Here is a 10292-nt window from a genome sequence, read left to right as displayed (position 1 = left end):
CAGGATGTCGAAGGTTAAGATCCTCCTTAAGAAGCAAGCAGTTGGTGATTTATTGCAACATGTACTGTACAGGCTAGAGTAAGGATACAAGGCGAGAAGAGGGAGTAACTGCAGGGAAAGTCTAATAAGTAAGTAACATTCAGACAGTAGGAGAGGGCTGTGCCAGTTCATCAGCCAAAAGCCAGTGGTGGGTATCGTGTCCCCCCTTTCCTGAGGGGATTTCATTCTAACTAGTCTAAAGCAGAGGGGCACCTCTGAAACTAAGGATCTCTTAATAGTAGAGTTTGGCTAACTCTGGCAGGGAGTGGGAAAGATATAGGCCTATAGGTGTCCCTAAGATAATATCACATGAGTAACTGCTAATTCTGTATAACTTTTGGGGCAGGCTTTGGCTAAGGAAAAGGTAACAGTCCCTAGTGAAGTTCCCAAGCCTTGAGAGCTTCCTTGGATTCTTCTGCTTTAGTCACTTAGTTACATATTCAGTGCCCAGTAGCTCAGATACTTGAACTTCTTTCCAGATAAAGGCTTCAGATTCTGAGTCTGAGGATGGGACTCCATTACAGGAACCTCCCAGTCTAAACCAGATTTATTTTAATCATTTCTTGCACTTTTAACTTTTCTTTCATGGATAATTCTGGTCACAGTTTGTAATTGTGTGTATATTGAACTCTCTCCCACTCTTTTTTTTTTTTTAACTTTTTGTCCTGAAATAATCTCAGTCTTACAGGACAGCTGCAAAAATAATGCAAACCCTGTGTAGAGAACTCCATCATAACCTTCCCACAGATACCTAGATCAACCAGAGCCACCAATTTAAAATTTTGCTACCTTTACCATGTTCTCCGTCCCTCTCTTCCTTTTATTTACCATGTTCTCCATCCCCTTCTTCCTTTCTATTTTCTGAGCGTTTGAGAGCAAATTACATCATACTCCTTGAATACATAAGACTTCCATGTAAATTTCCTACAAATAAGGATGCTCACTTATGTAATCACTTAAGTACAGTTATCAAATTCAATAAATTTAACATTGATATACACCGTATATTCTATATTCCAATTTTCCTTATGTCCCAATAATATTCTTTTGTGCCTTTTCTTCTCTGTTCTTAGATCCCATCTGGTATCATGTATTGCATGTGTCATTATCTGTTTAGTTTCTTTTTTTTTTTTAATTGTGGAAACATATATATAAAACATAAATCTTCCCATCCAAGTCCTTCTCAAATTCACTGGGATTGTTCACATTCACAATGTTACAGTGCCCTCACCACCATTCATTTCTAGAACTTCTTTCACGCCATACAGAGACACTTTTACTTACTTTACATTAACTACCCATTGTCCCTGCCCCCCCACCCTGGTAACCTGTGCTCGACTTTGTCTTTGTGAATTTACATATTGTCTGATACTTTCTTTGTGCTTATCATGGGGCTTAAATTTAACATTCTAATTCTATAACAATCTTACTTGCTTTGATACCAATATAAATTCAATAGTATACACACGCTATGTTCCTATACTCCTTCATCCCAGCACCTTTTTGTAGTATATACGTTATGAATTCCAGACCATTGATTTATCATAACATTTTATGCATTTGCCTTTTAGATCCTGTAGGAATTAAAAAGTGTTGTTACAAATAAAAAATATAATAGTACTGGTTCTTATATACACCCATATCATTATCTTTACTAGAGTTCTTTATTTCTTAATGTGGTTTAGATTTATTGTCTACTGTTCTTTCCTTTTACCTGCAAAACATTCTTTAGCAACTCTTGTAGGGCTGGTTTAATGGTGTTCGTCTCTCAGCTTTTTTTTTTTAATTTTATTTTTAAATTAGCTTTATAAATTAAATGTAATTTCAACAGAAGTTAATAAAAAGTAGGGAACACAAATGAGGTTTTGGAGCACAACTATAGGGCCTTGGCCATAGCAGAGAAGTATACCAGGAGACTCTAGAGGGTATGTGTGTGTGTGTGGGGGGGGGGGCGGATCCAGTGGCTGTGCCAGCCCCCACAGCCTCCCTGACAGAGGAGAGCCCAAGCGCTTAGCTGAGTCCTGTATAACAGGTAAGAGGAAACATGTTCATCAAGCTTAGCACCCTTAAAAATGAACTCCAGTTGTTTAACATTCAAGATCCCCTGACACCAATTGTTTTAGTTTGCCAAAGCTGCCAGAATGCAACACATCAAAGTTGAAATAATTCCCAAATTATTAATCCCTCCCCTCATTTTAAAAAGGCAGATAGAGAATTCTTGGCTGCTTTCAGCACTTTAAATGTCATCCCACAGCCTTTTTCTTCCATGGTTTCCAATGAGAAATCAGCATTTAATCTTATTGAGATTCTCTTGTATGTTGCTTCTTGGGGTTTTCAGAATTCTTTCTTTATCTTTAGTATTTGACAGTTTTACTATAATATGCTGTTGTGCAAGTCTATTTAGGTGTCCTGTTTTGAGTTCATTGAGCATCTTGTATATTTGTATCTTTTGTTAATTTTGGGAAGTTTTCAGCCATTATTTCTTTGAATATTCTCTCTTCCCCTTTCTCTCCTCTCCTCCTGAGACTCCTGCACTGCTCACAGATTCTTCATGTTCTGTTCATTTTTATTTTTTTCATTCTTTTTTCCTTCTGCTCCTTAGCCTGGACTATTTCAATTGTTTTATCTTCAGCTTCACTGATAGTTTCTTCTGCTAGCTCCAGTTTGCTGTTGATTTCCTCTAGGGAGTTTTAAATTTTTGTTTCTGTGATCTTCAGTTCTGCTTAGTTCCTTTTCATAATTTCTTTCTTTCTGTTGATTTCTTTGTATTCTTCTGTTGTTTTCCTTTAGTTCTTTATCCATGTTTTCCTCTATCTCTTTGAGCATATTTGGGATCATTTTTTAAAGTCTTCATCTGAAATGTCCCAGGACTGATCTTCCTCACTAATGGTTTCTAATGCCTTAATCTTCTCCTTTGTTTGGGTCATCACTTCCTATTTCTTCCTATGTTTTATAACCTGTTTTTAAAAACCTGTGCATTTTGATATTTTAATGTGTTGTTGCTAGCATTTAGACTCTGTGGCATCTGTTCCAGCTAGTGTTATGACAGACCTTTGCTAGAATTCCAGAGCTACAAAGAAAGGGAAAAAGAAAAGCAGGCACCTGACCCAGTCTTTGTAGGTTGACCAGTGTGAGCACCCTTCTTCAGAGTTTATCCATACAATGAGTTTAAAGAATAGCTCTGGACTGGAGTATAGGGACCTACTTAGTTTGGTCTGTGGCTACCTTGCGCATGTACGTTTGGCCCCAGGAATGCCCCCGTTTACACAGATACCAATGTCCTTCCTTCCCTAGGATACGGTTTCCTCACAGTAACTGAGCATTTCACTGTATGCTCTACTGCCAGCAGTTTCTTATCTGATCAGTCACTTAACTGTTCTCCCACGGTATTCTGTAGGAGAGTTCTGTGTGCCACCTTCTACGTGCAGGGCAAGTTCTAGTGTAGTAAGTCTCTTAGGCCACCACCAAACAGACTGGGGCAGACATATATGCTCCAGCACAAGGGTTATTCTGCTCCCCCTTTAGGAATCAGGACCCGTTATCTACACTGGGAATACTGAGCCAGGAAAGGGAAGGGGTAGGGGCCAGCCAAGGTACAATGACAGCCAGGATACCATGAGGTCCTACCACTTTTAAGTAACCTTTTTATTGATTTGGTACCCTCCCTGTTACTGAAATCGTTTAAGTGTTTTCTGGAGCTTTGAGAAAGGTGTTTCTGCCAGGGGATTTGTGATGGGCACCTAAGGGGCTAGAGCCCTTAGGCTTCTCAATCTACCCTCTTGATTGTGGTCTCTTCTACTCTTAAGTTTGTTTAAAGGTGAGCACTACCACTTCTTTGTAGCCATTTTAATCTGTATTGCCTACACTGGATCTGACATAATAAAGAATGAATTAATAGGATGGTCACCCATTCTGAAAAGTGAACTTTTCAGTCAACAGTGGTTTGCATATAGCAGCCTGAGAATAGATAATTGACTTTTAATTTGGTTTGGGGAAAATGGCAAAAGGATCATTTATTAAATTCCTTCCAACAGATAATGTTTATAATACCAAAAAGGCCTTCTGATGCAACTATTCTATATCCTGATTGTGGTAGTGGTTCTATGAATATATACACTGATAAAATTATGTATAGTGGTATCCTCCCCCACTCCCCCAAAAAAGTGTGTAAACAATAGTGAAATCTAAATAAGATCTGTAGTTTAATTAGTTACCAGTATAAATTCCTGCTTTTTGATGATTGTATTATGGTTATATAAGATATTGTCATTGGGAGAAGCTGGTGAAGGGTACACAGTAACTCCCCATTATTTTTCTTATTTTTTCCCCATTATTTTTGCAACTTCTTTGTGAGTCAAATTATTTAAAAATAAAAAGTTAAAAAAGATAACCACAGTGAGATACTACTGTTCACCTATTAGAATAGCTAAAAAAAAAAATAGATAATAATAAAAAACGGATAACACCAAGCGCTGACACTTGCCAATATGGAAAATAGTTTGGCCATTTCTTGCAGAGTTAAACAGATGCTTACCATACAAGCCAGCCATTCAATTTCTAGGTACATACCTAAGAGAAATGAAAACCTGTGTTCACACAAAACCCTGATATTTCTAACAGCTTTATTCATAACTGCCAGAATCTGGAAAAAGTTAAAACATCCTTCAACTAGTAAATGGATAAACAACTTGGTATGTCTCTCCATGGAATACTGCTCAGCAATAACAATAATCATGGATGAATTCCAAGTGCTTTATGCTAAGTGAAAAAAGCCAAATTCAGAAGGGTGCATACTATGATTCCATATAGATGGCATTCTGGAAAAGGCAGAAGTATAGAGTCAGAAAACAGGTCAGTGGTTGCCAGGGACTGGGGATGGGGACAGAAGATTGACTACAAAAGGCATAGGAACTTTTGGGGAGGAATGAAATGTTCTGTATCTTGATTATGTTGGTAAATATATGACTGTATATATATTTGCTAAAAGTCAGACCCATACACTAAAAAGGATGGATTTTGCTGCTTGTAAATTATACCTCAGTAAACTTGACTTTAAAATATAAACAACAGAAAAATATATATATATAAATGACAGGCTTAAATCCCCATGAAGAATTCTGTGTGTATATCACTTGTCTGTGATTGGATGGAGATTTAATTCATTAGCGATACAAAATGTCTCAATCAAACACATGGGTACAGGCCCTTCAGTACTTTGGCCTATAGTTGTGTGATGGAAATATCTATTTCTATAGAACTATATGCTCTAATGATATATGTTAGAGAGTGAAGCAAAGCTGTGTTAGCTCTGGCATTAGTGGATGCAGCTTTTAGTATGTGAACATTAAATCATATTTTGCTGTGCGTCTCTTCCCCTGGCTCCTTTGCTATTCTTGAATTTTAGAGTTGTTTATTTCAGATATTAACAGTTGTGCTGTGTGTTTTCTTTTACTAGAGTGGATTACAAAATGTCCTGTTGGGTAAAAACAACATGTGTGATTTGGTAAAAGGAGCACTATAGCCAGTAGTCTAGTTTAAAGATAATTCAAAAATATTTACAGTAAGAATTGGAGGATTCTAGTAAGTAACAAATGAAAAATTCAATTCCTGGATTTCTTAAGCAGTGTTTCTTTGTAAATCAAAGTCAAGATTTAATTATGAAAATTTAATTCTGAATTCTTTTTTTTAATTGAGAAGTTCTGGATTTATAGACAATCATGCATACAATATAGGATTCCATTTGAACTCTTGGCTGTGATCTGTGGGGTTGAAGGATATAATGTCTACCTTTATAGAACAGCTATCTGGATAATACATATGAGATCACAACAATCTTTCTCCAACAGAGAGACTCCTTATTATTTTAAAACTAGGATTTACTAAATTGGCTTGGATCTAATGCTGTTCTGTAGTCATCTCAGTTGAGCAAACATTTATTAATCACTAACCACACGCCATACCTGTTATGAGGTGTTGGATTCACTCAGGCAGATGAGACTCAAATCCCTGTGTTTAAGGAGTTCATCCTGCAATAGGGTGGATCAAGCTGTGTATAACCATCTTAAAATAAATTCAGCTATGCAACTATGTGAAGATATTAAGAATTACTGATTATATATGTAGAATGGAATGATATCTTAATGTTTTGTTTGTTGTTAATTTTTTTAAATTAATAAATAAAACAAATTAAAAATAAATAAATAAATAAATTCAGCAACAGGGAAGAGGTATCACATAGGACGTTGCATCAGAGGTGTAAGAAGGATTTTGTCAGGGGCAGAAGAGAGAAACCAGGTTTTTCAGGCAGTGGGAGCTGAAGTCTATACAGAAGCTCTTGTTTATAGTAAGAGAATCATGACATTAAGGCTGGACAAAAAAATGTCCTTATGTATAAATAATCTTCCTTCCCAACTAAATAAGAGTTAAAAACCTATATACATAGTAAAGTTTCATATTATCTGGAAAGATCTAAAATTATATGTAACTCATCCTTTTTTCTCCTCTGTGTTAGTTTTCTGTTGCTTTTGTAGCAAATTACCACCAACTTGGTTATGCAAAATAACTCAAATTTATTATCTTCTAGTTCTATAGATCACAGTCTGACATGGGTCTCACTGGACTAAAACGGCAGGAGCTCTGGAGGAGCATCTGTTTCTCTTACCTTTTCCAGCTTCTAGAGGCAGCTATTTTTTTTTTTGGTTCAGGCCTTCTCCTTCCATCTCCCTCTATCTTCTGTTTGCCCATTCTTCCATAGTGACATCTCAGAAAGTTTCTCCGATTTTAAGAAGCCGTGTGATTAGATTGAGCCCACTTGGATAATCCAGGATTATCTTAATTTATCACATCTGCAAACCCTGTTTGCCAGTTAAGGTAACAGTCACAGGTTCCAGATATTAGGATGTGGACATTATGGTGGGGGTGGGGGCGAGGGGGTGGGCATTAGTCTGCCTATCACATCTTCTGACCTTTATTCCCCCTTTACTTCCCACTGGTAACTACTGAGCACATAGATTCGGAAGCGTGTGTGTGTGTGTGTGTGTGTGTGTGTGTGTGTGTGTGTGTATGCTTTTCTAGATTTGATCATACTGTGTTTTTTGTACCTTAATGCTCTTTCCTTGTATCAGCACCCAGTGAACTACCTCGTTCATTTTAAGTGCTGTAATAGTATTTGTTTTAGATAGCTAAAACTGATAATACCAGAAATGGTTGCCTTTTTTTTTTTGCATGGGCAGGCACCGGGAATCGAACCCAGATCTCCAGCATATGGCAGGCGAGAACTCTTTCTGCTGAGCAAATTCTCCTTCCTCTCTGAGACTTATTTTTCTGTGAGCTCTTCTTTCTCTCTTAGCTTCTCTGTCTTCTCTCTGTCTGTCTTTTATCCTCTTATAAAGGACTCTGGTCGGAGAATTAAGACCCACTTGGGGCATGCCTCTACTGAAATAGCGTAATCAAAAGGTCCTACCCAAATAGGTCTATACCCACAGGAATGGATAAAAAGAACATGATCTTTTCTAGGGTATATAAAGCTTCAAACCATCACAGTATTCTGTTCTAGATAGTGGGTGTTACTTTTTATGGGAGAAGGTCACAAACAGTGCTGGAATGTCTATCAGTGGACTTACATCTAAACAAGCTTTTCTACACGTATCTTGAGGGAAAATACACTAACTTGCTGTAATGAGAGTATTTGTGAATTTTTAATTTTGATAGAATTTGAGAAATTAATTAAAGGGAAGAGAAAAAGAATGCTTGATACTAAAGAATGTACCTTTTGAAATTTATAGAATAATTTTTAAAATGATTGAAGAAAAGAAGGCAGAGAGGAGAACAATTATAGATTGATGGCCTATTTTGTGCCACTCCCGTGCTGGAGGCATGACTTTGTTTTTCTTATTTGATATTTCACTGTAATACTGAGAAAGTGATTGTCATTCCCATTTTACTGATGAGAAAAGTGCTCAGAAGCTTAAATAATTTGCCCCAGGTGGCAGAGGTAGGATTCAGACTGAGGCTTGTTTTCCACTACATCACAGGGAGATTGAAGAACCACTTAAAATTATATTCTCTACATCTTAACCCTCAAGTGTGGTAAGTATACCGAAATGGTGAACCTTTTAATACCTATTTTAGTTTCCTTGACTGCTGAAGCAAAAACCATGCAGTGGGTTGGCTTAGACAATGAAAATTTATTTGCTCACTTTTTGAGGTTAAGAGAAAGTCCAAACCAATGCATCATCAAGGTGTAATGATTTCTTCCTTAAAACTGGTATTCTGGGGCTGGTTGCCAGTGATCCTTAGTCCTGGGTTTCTCTGTTACATGGCAGCATCTCCTGGCCTCTCCCTTCTCTTCTGTGTTCCATTGATGTTCAGCTTCTGGCTTTTTCTCTGTCAGAATTTCATTCCTTTTTTAAAGGACTCCAGTAATAGGATTATTGATGTTCAGTTTCTGTGGCGTTTTCTCTGTCAGAATCTCATTCTGTTTATAAAGGACTCCAGTAATAGGCTTAAGGCCCATCCTTGGCCTCACCTTAGCTGAAGTAACCTCATCAAAAGGTCCTACTTAACAATAGGATCACACCCACAGGAATGAATTATGTTTAAGAACATATAGCTCCAAACCACCATACTAACCTTAGTTTCTTTGGCTTTTTAAATGTTTGAGGTGCTCTTATGTGCATTCTCATTTGATTTTTGTTTTTTTAATCGCACAGAATGAGTGAGTATAGTTTTTAATTAGGGCATTTCTGTTGCACATACACTGACCATAGCTGTCTTTGGAGACCCATGTGCTGCTAAAAGTCTGAGGCAGGCAGCTCTGGCTGAGTAGTTGGTGCAAGTGAGATTGGGAGTGGGTCCACTTTTAGCAGACCCCTCTGAGATCCCTAATGAGATCTTTGGGGGGATTAAGTGGGCCTTATTCTGTATCTGGCTGAGCTGGAGCTTAACGTAATTGCTGGTCTGGGGTCAGAGCAGAGTGGGAGTTGCCACTCTTACTTGAAAGAAGTACCAAACACGTAATTTGCTGGCTTATTCTGGCCTGGCAGGTCAAGTGGTGGCTAATAAGTGGGATTTTTATATAAGGATGTTGGCTGTTAACTAGCTAATTTGGGGAGATGGGAAGCTGTTTGGATTTCACAGTAAGTTGACTTGAATGAAGGTGATAAGATTTGCCAAAGGGATCATAAAAATTAAAGTATTAGGGTGAATTCCACAACTTGGCCTTTTTCTACTTCCTCTAGTATAGAAGCATGATCGTATGTTTCAAATTGTGTTAATTGCTGCACAGAATGAGCGGTGTTTGTAAACGTATGTAAGAGCCGCCTGCTTTTTAGCCCTTTTAGCTTGGTTCCTTCTTGCTGGAGCCCAGGGATTCCATGTTCCTGGGCTTCTGTCTTGCAGAAGGGCTGCATGGGAGCATGGAGACAAGGGACTTGTTTGAATTTGGACCAGTGGCAGCTGCAAGAAAGGAGAGTGCGTCTGTTTCACTTTCACTCAACTCTAAGGGATACTTTAGGATTTTTATAACACTGCAGGGCTTTCTTAGAAAAGCTTGACTTGAGACATTTACTCCAAAGGGTTTTCAGAGAGCTGTGTATCATGGGAACTTCTACAGGGGTGGTGCAAGTAAGCAGAAAGATTACCTGACAGGAATAGAGCTGTTAGCTGGATTTAGCTACCATCTGGCTGTGCGAGCTTGTTCCAGTTACTTCCCTTCTCTGAGTTTGTAATCTGGGGAGCTTGAACTAGAGCAGCTGAGTGGTCCTTACTTGGAACTCTCACTTTGAGTACCAGTATACACGGGACTCATACACTGGGTCCTAATCCGTATGATTTGTAGAGGTTCTGGAGTCAGCTAACCTGTTTCTGAGGCCTGGGTTGTGTCACTATCGCTATGAGCCAAAGCAAGTAACTTCTCCTCCCCAAGCCTCAGGTGGGAATCAAGTCACCTGGATCATGGTGTGGTGTCAAAAGTTCAGTTCAATTAAATGAGTTGATTGTGTAAAGCACTTAGCAGAATCCCTGACACACAGTAAGGAGACAGCTAAGTGGCTACTATTCGTATAAGCTTGGGGTTTATGAGAATCTGGCATTACTGACCTTTTATTTCCTGTCACAGAGTAAGTGGCTTCTTTTTAATGTTTTTTTAAATACTGTTAACTGTGAACAATCAGGAAACCCTTTCCCCTGGAGCATCCCATTCCCTCATGTCACTCATTTGCTCCTAGGAGGGTATCTGTGACTGATTTGTCTAA

General features: G+C 38.2%; 1 protein-coding gene across 17 annotated transcripts in view; it reads left to right on the top strand.

The window, feature by feature from the left end:
- The window catches only part of SGMS1 (sphingomyelin synthase 1), a 485077-nt gene that overhangs the window by 202397 nt on the left and 272388 nt on the right, over window positions 1–10292 (top strand). The gene's annotated exons all lie outside the window — the stretch shown is intronic.

Source organism: Tamandua tetradactyla, chromosome 13 (genome assembly GCF_023851605.1).
Source record: "Tamandua tetradactyla isolate mTamTet1 chromosome 13, mTamTet1.pri, whole genome shotgun sequence".
In the NCBI taxonomy this organism is placed as follows: Eukaryota; Metazoa; Chordata; class Mammalia; order Pilosa; family Myrmecophagidae; genus Tamandua; species Tamandua tetradactyla.
Note: the sequence above shows the minus strand (reverse complement) of the source record. Positions and strands in the feature narration are given on the sequence as shown.